The sequence below is a fragment of the Sus scrofa genome, chromosome 9, assembly GCF_000003025.6.
Source record: "Sus scrofa isolate TJ Tabasco breed Duroc chromosome 9, Sscrofa11.1, whole genome shotgun sequence".
NCBI classification, from domain to species: Eukaryota; Metazoa; Chordata; class Mammalia; order Artiodactyla; family Suidae; genus Sus; species Sus scrofa.
This window is the reverse complement of record NC_010451.4, coordinates 119,494,370-119,506,521: the sequence shown is the minus strand read 5'-3', so window position 1 is coordinate 119,506,521 and position 12,152 is coordinate 119,494,370. Positions and strand designations below refer to the sequence as shown.

The window sequence follows — 12,152 nt, the reverse complement described above, 5'->3', positions numbered from 1 at the left end:
ATGGTTATGTCAAAAGAAGAATGAAAAGAACCTGAAAACTCCCAAGTGGTTTACTTAGGGACACACTGATCTTTAAGAATAATAATAACCACATTTGAGTTGTAACACATGAAACATGTAAAAACTCATGACTTCAAACTGATACCAAAAAAAATTAAAAATGGTTACCACTGAGTCTTCCAAAGGCACAACTCATTGCTCTGAATAATGGGTAAGAATTAAGTAGTTACCTTGGCCTGCCTATAGGAACTATATTCAGGGTTATGAATAGCTGATAAGGAGAAGGTCTTTTTTACAGAATGCAGTTAATATACACATGGTTAATAAGAAAATTTCCATTCTCAACTCCTAATAAGACAATGGATCACCCCTCAATTGAGTGACACAAAAATTTTAGTTGAAAGATTAAAGAAGAGAGTTACAATGTGGGGAATCTTCTGATCCCATTGAAAATCTTACCACCACTAAAAATGGGACCCCAAACATATATACCTTATACATGATGCAATAAGAAGTAATATAGCACAATCTGTGAATGATTTTCACTTAAACTGAATTTGAATCTAATCAGATTGCCAGCTTTAACCTCTAGTTTAAAGGAACTAGGGAGGATAGAAGAACAGATTCAATAACACTATGAGGACAAATCAGACAAATTTAGAATATAGGACATTTTAGAGGACAGATGACCTGGTTTTACTGTTCTGGGAAAAATGGTGAGAGTGAGAAAAGGGAGGAGTGTAACGGAATAAAATCTAACAATCATATGGGGCCGTGTGGGGCTCTTGTTTAGATCCTGAATTGAAGAACTGGTCAGAAGCTGACATCTTTGAGACAACCAGGGAAATTTGAATATGTTTCATTATTTGATGTTAGTGGTGAACAATTGTTAATTTGTTAGGTGTAATAACAATATAGTGGTTTCATATGCATTGATGGATAGGAAATGTTCTTATCAGTTAGGAATTGATTCTAAAGACTTTTTTAATAGAATAGGGGAGCATATCTTAGTTTTGTTATAAAATATTCTAGTAAAAACAAATGTGAGGAGATAGTTGAAACAAGACTGGTAAAATGTCAATGATTGTTGAAGCAGAATGGCGGGTTCATTGAGGTTCATTTATTATTCTCCCTTTCCGTGTGTTTAAACATAATAAAAAGTTTTAAAAATTGCATTTGTGCAAGTTTCTGTTGTGGCTCAGTAGAAACAAATCCGACTAGTATCCATGAGGATGTGGGTTCAATCCCTGGCTTCAAGGAGTGGGTCAGTGTTGTGGTGAGCTGTGGTGTGGGTCACAGACGAGGCTCGGATCCCCCATTGCTGTGGCTGTGGTATAGGCCAGCAGCTGTAGCTCTGATTTGACCCCTAGCCTGGGAACTTCCATATGCTGCAGGTGCAGCCCTAAAAAGCACGAAAAAATTGCATTTGCTCTTATTGAATAGGAAAATTACAATCCTCAAATAAAATATAGGGCTGCCTTCTCACTTTGCCTAGATTTTAAGACATAGTAAAAGTAATTTGGACAGTCATCAGCACAAGCCATGGCAGGAAGAACTGTGATACGTGGAGCGGAGGCTCTGCCTGGGGACCCAGCAATATTTTGAGCGGCAGCTTTGAGGAGCTGAGATCGAATTGAATTAAAAGACATGGCCTGCATACAAACAGTTGGATCATCTCTATGAGGGACTTTATGTTCCTTTTGTGCTTCTGGCCTGCCAGTCCCCTCTTTGTGCCAGCAGATCTGTCTCTCACAAGCTGGAGGCCGATTCTTCATTCAGTGAGTTAATTTTAAATGAAATGAAAACCCAAGTCATAATGTTTGGTTCACTACTCAGGCAACAGGCACTGTCTGCCTCATTAATGATTAACACAGCAGCTGGTAATGTCTTGCAGCTGGCTGACCAGTTTAATGATGCCAAATTAGACTACGTTCTCCTCCTGTTCTGACCAATGCAGGGATCAGCTTTCCTCACAGTGGCTCAATCTTGGTACTTGATAGACGCCTTATCCCTCAATCTACATGGATTATTGAGAAGGAGGAATAGTATTTTTTCTACTTTGATGAACTTGGGAGGTACAAAAGCTCCAATGCTTTTGCTGGGCTGGACACAGAGTGTAGCACCTAGAACATATTTATCATATGTTGGAAGAGACAAGATGTTAGCTATACTAAGAGGCAAGGCTACATCTCAGAAAGAAGTAAGGGGCCACTGTTACTAGAGACTGTCCCTGGAAGAAAGTCTAGGAGCTTCCCAGATAGCCAAGAAAAGAATCAAGGACTTGTTCTTCCAAGAGGTGCATATAGGACCCAGAATTGAAGGTTAAAGAGCAAGTCACAGCAAGCAAATGTTTTGAAATCTGGGCTCATGTGAGCTGCAGAAAGATGTAGCCTCAAAAACTTGGTGACATGAACATCAGACTTACTCCATTTATATTTCATAAAGTCCCAGATCTGAGAAAATGTGAATCCAGAAATGTGAGCGGAGATACACCTGCTTTTGACTGATGTAGTCTATCATGGCATTGAAGGGTAGGCAGAATGGAATGAACATGAACAGGTGGGCTTTGAAGTCAACAGCCTTGAGTGGAAGTTTTAGCCATTCTATTTATCAGTATGATTTAGGACAATGGTCTTAATCTCCTGAGATCCAATTTCCTCATGCATAAAATAGGGCATATGAAGGATCAAATTACTAATAAGTACAATAACTAGTAGCTATTATTAATAAAGGGAACATCTTAGATATTAACTTTGCTTTCTCTTTGGTTGAAATAAAAGTTGAATGCATACCTCATATTTATTTGGGAAAAAGTGCTGTGAAATAATTATTTCTATCTTGATGGGTTATAATGATCTCTATCTGAGGCTTGGGATCCATCCTGGTCTTTGACTGGAAGTAGCAGAGCGGGAGCTAAGCCAGTTTTGCCTTTGAACTTCTCACTGTCTACTCTGACCCAGTTCAAAAATTTCTTAGCTCTTCCTCATCTCAACTCACTTTTTGCTCTAGCATCCTTGATGATCTTGACCAGCTGCCTTGAACAGCTTTGCAGAGCAACTCAGAGTTTCTTAGTGGCTTGCTAATAGAAGGTACCACATCAGTGAGAACCAAGTTCCAACCTGGGGCCATCTCTATCCTGGCTGCTTGACTTTCTTAAGGCCCCTGGGGATATCGTGGTAAAGACTGATGCTGAGTTAATTCCTTATACACTGCATTTGCTTATCCTTGACGCATGTTGTGGCTGTTCTCTGCGCCCCTTCTCGAATGTAAATTATTTTTCAGTATTAGAGCTTGCAAGGACACCAAGGGAGTGTAGAGTTTTAGGAGTCGCACCATCTCCTATCCCTGCCCCAGCCTCCTGCTCACACAGGCACGTGCACACAGGCATATGCAAGCCTCTGTGCACTCGTGTTGGAATGAAGCCTCCATGGTACCAGAACAGACACTGTTTCATTTGCAGGAAGTGTTTCATGTCTACCCTTCTAAAACCTTGTCAGGATAAGAAAAACGGAAGCTGTGACTTTTCAATGCCATCTGGTAAGTTAGATTGAGCATCAGCACTGGGGTGCATGTCTGTTGTGCTGAAACAGACTTCCCTAGGATGGAATAGCTGACAGTCTCTCGGGGCCCTCAGGGGAAGGAGGCACATCTGAGGCTGGCCTCCCTGCAAGGAACGTCAGCGATTAGCTGCCCTTCCCCCTCAACCATGGCGGTCACCTTTTGGATGTGGGGGTGAGTCATGCATGTGCTTAGTCCCAGACCACCTGCCTGGGGTCCTGGCAAAGCCCTGGTTCTATTAATTAAGAGTTTAATAATCTTTGTGCCTGCCAACCTGGAGCCATACCATCTAACTCCTTTTTATTCAACCCCAACCCCAGGCACTTTTCCTTTCTTTTTCATCGTAGCGCTGGTAGAACCTAGCTAATTGTAAGTCCCTGCAATGAAAGCCATTATCAAAGTGAAAATGGAGCATGAGGAGAGCCTTCCCCTCTGCTTCCTCTGGCAGGGCTGAAGCCTCTTCTACAGCCATCAGCGCTGAACAATGACATGGACAAGTCCCCCACCGAGGAGGAGGCAGCAACATCTGCCAGTGAGTTTGAAAAGATGGCAGCGTGTGGTTGCTTCACTGGTCCAAGTGGGCTGCTGAAGAAAAGCAGAGGCTGTGTTGGGCCAGGTCTCTCTCTCCAAAACCTGGCCCTTGGCACTTTTGGGTGACCCTGCAAACATTCACTCAGCTGCACTTCTGTGTTCTTCCTCCAGCCCTATCTTGGGTGCTGCAAGCCTAGAGTTCCTCCTGGGATGCCCTGACACTCAACACCCTGGCAGTGGCTGAGCCCAGGGCCTAATCCATTTGTGCTGAAGGAAAAGCTATAGATAGCATGGTTGCTTTGTGATGTCTGTGTTTCAGTGGGCTGAAGCTCAATCCCCAGACTTCCTTCTCCTGTATGTTTCCTGCTAGGGTAAGCCACTAGAGAGGCTCTGGTCTGGGAATTTGAGGGCAAAAGTGAAGGAGCCCCTGTTTGTAGCTTATGTAACTTGTCCCTGATGTGTTGATTCACCTCATCAGCATGAAGCAGCAACCAGGCCTGCAATTGTTCTGCCCTCTTCCACATCTTCCAATTTCCCTGACTTAGCCCAGATGCTTGTGTTTGGCTCCATGGTAAAGGGCCCTGGCTTCTGCAGGACAGACACAGTGCCAAGGCCAGAAGCAAGCACTAATACTCAACTTTAGTCCGTCTTTGTGGGCTTGCAGGCTCTAATGTGTTCTTACTTTCCCCCACTTTCCTGCCTGATGCCCTGTGTTCTCCCAGCTTCAACATCAGCTGCATAGATGTTCAGAAGAAACTTCTTAATCAGGTTTCACAATTGCATAAAGTCAAAACCCACAATAAACCTGTCAGTCTGCCTGCCTGCCTATTAAGGATCCCAGTGCTTCATACTTGGACTGAACCCTGACAGATACAAGTTGAAGTAGAAAAGAGAGCCCTACGAATCCCCTAAGGCTGAATCCCTTAAAACTGCTGCCTGGGGACTTGAAGATAGTGCACTCATGGCTGCACACACTCACACATGTTCCCCTAGTTTCCATTCTGGGAAATGGCGCCCGTTCCTTACATATTCTGCATACACAGGAAGTCATGTTGATTGCATGGGTAAATGCATTCGTATTGCAAAGGCCTCTTCTAGCTGCTTATGGAGTGTCTGCTCTATTGTATGTGTTTTCCTCCTCCTAATCCCCAGCTGCACTTGAATCTTTGGGAAACTTGAGACTGTCTGGTCCTGAATCATCCTAAGCCTAATAGACTGACTTCTCTGCAGGATCCAGGTGGGTGGGAGACTTCAAGGAAAGGGCCCAGCTGGGAAGTGAGTGCAGCAGACTCTGATGGCAGCCCCTCCAGTGCTGGGCAGGCAAATGAAGGAGGGAACGTAATTTGCTTTCTCTTACCACAGTGTGGGAGCCTCACCCTCCTGTTGCTCAGACCAAGATCAGAGAATGTTCCAAACAGGAACCTGCCCCTTGCTGACTGCTGGGAGCTGGCTGGTACAGGATGGCTGGCACCCCCTTCTCCTATGCCAGGCAGTAGAAACTGGGCCCCGCCCTTTCCCATTACAAAAGTTAGAGCCTGGAAACACTGGTTCCTGTGACTAATTTTCCCCAAGTTCCTTGCCATAGGATGTGTAGTGTGTTTTGCATTTTGAGGTTTGATGCCTAGGTCTATGACTCCTGGCAGTTTCCCAGTACAAAATAACGACAGCTTGAATGAAATTCAGTGGTTACAATTTTTTTTCCACCTCTTAGTTATTGTTTTGCACCAGTTTATTACTTCCCTTAGGTAGAACTGGTAGCAGAAACAGAAGGGCTGAAATACCACCAAGGGAACTGCTTCTTCAGTGTTCATAGCAGGTGCCTCAATTAGGCTTTTCCTACGAGCCACATCCAGGTGTATCAAATTAGTTAAGGGGGCCATGGGTTCATTTGCATGTGATCTGCGTTTGGTTTCTGAGTACCTAGATAAAGTATGCCAGCACTTTTGGGGCAATTCTAAGTTGAAATTTTGTTGCTTCCTCCTTGGTCTTTCATTTTTTTTCATCTTTTTTTTGTCTGTTTCCTACCCCCAACTCCATGATATTTGACTTAATATCAGAATCAATGCAATCACACACCTAGAAGAACGTTTAAAGGATGGAGGAGAGTGCTACGTGGGAAGAATTTCTGTGCTGCTGTGCCATGGGGTCTGTTAATGCACAAGTCTCAGGGTGGGAAGGGAATTTGGAAGTATGAGGAGCCTATTCTTAAAGGGCTTTCCCATCTAAAAGATCAGTAATGATGAAAGTGGTGTTGCAATGATGATGATAATGACAATGGAAGCAATGATACTTGGGGGTGACATGACGTGAAATTCTCATGTGACCTCTCCAGGCCCCCAACACAGTCAAGATTCATCCATTAGATTCATACATTAATGTAAATGCTGGTGTCAGTCACTGATCCAAAATCTTTTTGGAAAAATCTGTGACCGAAGTCTCTTGGTGCGGATTGTCGCTGAGTAAAACAACACTCTGCACTGGAAGAAGTCCTTGCCTCGCATCCTTTAGGGAAAATCCAGTCATCTCCCCAGCTCCCACCACCCACCTCTTCTCACTTTGCTACCCTTTCCTCCTTGCTGTCATTGGATTCAGAGTTTTATTTTTCTTGCCAACAGCCCGCAGGCTTAAAAATACAAGCTCACTCTTTGCTTTGGCTGAGTTAAAAGAACATCTCCATCTGATTTCCTTAGGGACTTGATACCATTTTCTCAAACTTTTTCTTTTTTTTCCTAACTCCCCCTCTGTCTTCCCTCCCCATTCTGTTCCCCCTACCTACTCTTCACAGAATCACACAAAGCTTGGTCCAAGCAGAAAGGAAGCAGTGGGGGCAGCAGCAGAGAGAGAGCAGTGTTCCAAGGATACTGCAATGAACACAGCAGCGGGAGGTAGTGCATGTCACGCTTAGGAAACTGGAGCCTGGTAACGCTGGGCACAGAGTCCTGTGATTACACCCTCTGTAAAACCTGCCCTGCTGCAGCTGGATTTCATGCCAGGAGGATTAAGTGAGTTTTGTTAAGACCCTTAAAGAAGCAGTGAGTGGCAGCAGTTTACTGGGGCTGTAGGAGACCTTTTGGAGTAAAGTGAGGCTAGGCTGCCTGGCCTGAGTAGAAGGAGGAGGGAGCCAGCCTCTAGATGTGCATTAAGGCCTGGACAGTATGAACAGACATAGAAGCCAGGATGCCATGGTGAGGTGGGGTTCACTGACCGGCCTTTCAGTCCCAGAGAGAAGCAGGCTTTAGAGCAGACAGCAGACCCCATGGAATTGACAAAATAACCCTTTTGTATTTCTTCTGTTTGAAGTACATTTACTTACTTTTTCTCCAGGGAGCTAAGTGGCTTCTCTCCCTCACATAGTATTCAATCAATCTAGTGTTTTATCCTACTTATGGAGGATGGGTGTGGCAAATGCCAGCCATTCTGAATCGGGATTGAAGAACCCATGGTTAGTCCCTGTGAATTCATCTCTAGTCCAGGTCAATCCTGTGTCCTCTTAAGTGACATGGACATGACTGGTAACCTCAATTTATGGAAGGGCAAAACCACCAATGGGCACAAGGGACATTTGTGGAGCTCCTCACTAGCAGAGGCCCCTTCCGCTTCTCCCAGAGGCACTGGGAGAGACTCCATTGATAGAGACCCATGATTACACATTGTGAATAACAAATTTTTAAAAATTGCAATTGGTTAAGATCACATCTGTCAATTTCAAGTTCTATACTGTCTCTCCTCCCTGTTTGTTGAGAGATGTTGGCATTTCCGTGGGCATTTTGGAATCCAGCTAAGGAAACCCCCAAGGTGAGACATACAGTCTGGGTTTAATGGATGTGTTAACAGAGATCCCTGTCGTGTGTATGCATAGTTAAGCTATTACTAGCTGCCCCAGTGTAGGTATGGCTTCCAGGAATATTTCTGCCGCCTGCTGTGCCATTTCATCACTTGCAAAGTTGTAGGGCTGGGAGTTGATCATGGTAGGAAGATGTGCTATGTTGCCTGGAATTGGATGGATGAGGTTGGTAAAGGAGGAACAAGGTTTGTGCTGCATGGAGTTTAAAGATTGCCTATGGAAAAGTATTAAACCTTCTATCTCACATATGAAAGAAGCCATTCACAAGTTTTCCCAGATTTGTCAACAATCTTAAAAATTTACATGTCATTGCTAATTACAAGTTATGGAACTGATGAAAGAAAGGTGTCTAAATTATCAATAATAAAAAAACAAATGCTCATCAATTATTTAGAAGAATGACTAAATTATGTTCCTATCCCCTCTTTAGAGACTGTTCTAACTGCCATAGGAGGAAGTGATAGTGCATTTAATAATGGATGTGAAGAGAGGCAATGGAGGGATTTGTCAGGCAGTTAATAAAAGTACTAGGTTATTTTTAAGCATTAAAAAAAAAATTGGTGTTTCTGATGTGTGTCAGCTCTTAAACATAGGTAATTTATTGTGATTTTATTTTCACAGTCTAAACAAATACTCACTTCTGCATCTAACACTGAATTTGTCATTTTGTATATTTTTCTAAAACAGTGATTCTTAATTGGCTAAGTGTCAGCCCCTGGGTGTTTGACTTGTCTTTGGGAATCCAGGTTTTGGTAGCTCCCCTGCTTTTCTCCTATCTGGTCTGACTGTTCAGGCTGGTACTCAAGCTACAGAGAGATCTAAGGAAGGAACATTCCCCATCACTTGTTTTAACCCTCATGCATAGAACACCCCCTAGATGATCCTGTGCTTCTTAAGACTTCCCGCCTCCCTCCAGGGTTACAGCCTATAAGATTTAATGGAAAGATCCCTGGAATAATCTGATTGCAGCTAAGTGTGGGATATGACCTAATTTTGTGAATTTGGTCAAATCAGCATTTCTTTTTAGACCCCAGTTTCCTCATGTCTCAGCTGAGCACAATTGTGATGGCCTGCTCTCTGCTAAAGGGTGATGGCGGATACCACTGGGCTTAAAGGAGAGGTGAAAGTTAAGTGAAAAGTACAGAGTGCTTTGCACATAGAAGGGGTTATGTTTTATTTTTAAAGCCAAAGCAACCATCTTACAAACCTGAGACTTTAGGTACTTACACTCTCTTTCCAAGTGAGTCGGTATTTTCTACATTTGTCTTTCTGACAATCACAGTCACTTTGTGTTTTCTAGGTCTGGTGCAAAGAGCTGTGGCACTTGGACTGTGGACGTGAGATGGGGCAAGTAACCATATCTCAGATGTCAGAGGTTATTAGAGAACTCCGTGTGTAAGAAGGGGCTTAATTCAATTCACATTCTCAGGAGCTGCTCCTTTGAGATGAATTCCCCCTCTGCGCACTGAATCCTTGGATGCTTCTAATTAACTTGAAAATACCTTGTCTCTCCTTGGAAATGTCACCTAACCCTTTGCAAGTGCATTTCCAGGCCATCGGGATCAATACATGGTTTAGGTTAAGCATATGCAATAGTGATCGACAGCGCAAATGAGCTTAGGCTTTGACCCCCAGCACTGGTTCTGATTTTAGAAGCTGTTAAAATATCTATGAGCAGAGATCAATGACCTTAGGAAGAGAGCATCTTGAGAACGGATGTAGCCTAGAGTAGAGTTTATCACAGCTGGCTTCCAGGTTCAAGCTGGTCAGAGGGCTGAGGGTCCAAAGTCTGTTCCAATTAAACAGTTACTTGCTGGGTCCTGTTTTGTTCCAGACATTGTGTGGCACATGAGATACAAGGAAGATCAAGCTCATCCCTTCCCATAATGGGCTTACAGAATAGTAGGGGGTTAAGACACAGACACAACCCGCTCACGTCTGTCGAATTACGGCTGTGACAGCAGCAAAAAAACCCCACCAAAAACAAAAAAACCCTCCCAAGATCTAAGGAGAGAGAGAGAGAGAGGATATCCTATATACTTGGCCTTCATTTTTCTTTATTTGAACAGTGGGACAAGTCTGAGTAAAAATAGACTTAGGTTGAGGAATTGCATAGTTAACCATTTCACCGGCTTAGTCCAGAAATGATTCTTGCTCTTCCTTAATGATCAAGCACTTCTTTCCCGTAATGTGCTAATCACTATACTGGGTCCTCCTTAGCATAAGGAACAGTCTCTCTCTGATTTCAAGGGGAGCATGGTCTGATACTATGATTTTTCATGTGTGAAGGCGGTACTGCCAGCTCCTGGGGGGGTAGGATGTGTGCTGTATTGGGGAGCAGGTGTGCTCATGAGTGGCCACTTTCTCACTCATTTTTTGGTGGCCACTGACTCTTGGTTGCAGGACAGTGAAACAGCTCTAAGGGGTGTGTCTGTGGACATGGACCCCCATGGCCTGGGCCAGATGAGGGTTGAACATATAACCGTGGCTTCATTTTTTGGCCCAGCCATCTGTCAAACCACAGTCTTGGGCAGTGCTCTGCCATTCCTGGGGCTTTTGTTCTGCAGGCTAAGGTGAGGGGCAGCCGAACATATAAAAATAGGGAAGGTGGAGTCAGAGTGGAGGGAGAGTCTTGGCGTTGGGGGTTCAGAGACCCGGATTCTAATCCCATCTCAGGCTGTTTTCTGCCCTCCCTTGACTCTACCCAAGTACATCTGATTAGGCTGGTGTGTGTGTTTTTAGATGTTACTACCTTTACCTGCAGATCAAAGGCTGAGATCTCTCGAGATGGACACAAGAGGTCAGTGAACCTGGGAACGGTGTCCTCACTAGCAGTTCGTTTGCTTGTTCCCACTGCCAGGCCTCCTCCATTCTCCTTCCCGTTTGGCCCTACCCCCTCAACTTGGATTCTGGGAACCTCCCTTTAGTTACTGCTTGTCTGGCCCTCTTTCAGCTCCAGCAGCTCTTCCCATTACTATTTGTGTGGACATCATGCCCTGCTAGGATCCTGGTTTTCCTGGTGCCTGGATTTCCTGGGCGTTTATGCTCTAAGGTGACTTCCCACATGAAGGTTGGAATGAGGGACATCATGAGATGGAAAATCCTGAAAATCACTGAAACAAAAGGGCACCAGAATAGGTACTAGTTAAAGGATCTAAGGAGTGGAAAATCCTTAGCATGTCCTTTCAAATAATATGCTCTCAATAAATTCTATTACTATGATTATTGGTAGTAATAATAATGCTGTTACTGTTTTTATTATTAACATTCTCATGATTTAACTCTTATTATTGCTTTCACTCTGAAAGAGAAAGGGACTTAGAACAATGCTCCTTGCATTTTAAGATGCATACAGATCAACTTGAGTGTCTTGTTAAAATGAAGATTTTTATTTGGAAGGGCCGAGCTTCTGAATTTTTGAGTGTCCCTCAGATGATGCTGGTGTTCCTGACCCATGGACCAGTTTCAAAGGTCTTGGGGACCTAGAAAAGGGCAGGAGACTGAAGGAGAGGTCTGGAGGAAAGAGGATAGGATGGGAGATGTTTGGTGCCTGAGCACCTCTGAAGTCAGGAATATAGATTGGGACAGGGCTGCTGGAAGCTTTGTAATTACCCCTGTTAATCACTTTTGTAGTTATGGTTAAATAATTGCTTTACTGTAGAGATAGAAAAAAAAAAGTATCAAACAAAAAGGGTGCAAAGCTTGTTTTACATCATACCCTTAAAGGAGTAAGAAGAGACTCTGTTCTACTTAGCAGTCAGTACTAGGGAAGGGGACGTTTTGTCTTGCTTTGGGTGGGTCATGGCAGGCCTGAGGAGACCTAAATCTTTAAGGTTATAGAGAAAGAGGGTTATCAGAGGGCTACAACCAAGCAGTAGTCCTCTGCCGGCGGCATTGCATATGATCTGTTGAGTCCCTTTGGACTTCTGCTTTCCACCGCTTAGTAGAGTATAAACTTGTCAGCAAAGATGGATTCCAAGCAGAAATCATTTCTGTTTCCTATTAGTACCTTCCTAATTAGTGCCGGTTGCAATATTAGAGGTTAGGTTAGGGCCAGCTATTATTTCACTTAATCTGCCCAACAATTCCAAGAAGTAGTTGCTGCTGTATTCCAAGATCCCTTTTATCCTCGAACATACTTTGTTTTGCTTATTGATTTTGTTCCTTATCTCCCTCAAATAGTCTGCAGGCTTCATGAAACTTCGTTCTTTGCTTTTTA

The 12,152-nt window shown here is 43.7% G+C and overlaps 1 long non-coding RNA gene across 2 annotated transcripts in view; it reads left to right on the top strand.

Moving 5' to 3' along the window:
• The window catches only part of LOC110255513, a 386,303-nt gene that overhangs the window by 106,735 nt on the left and 267,416 nt on the right, over window positions 1–12,152 (top strand). The gene's annotated exons all lie outside the window — the stretch shown is intronic.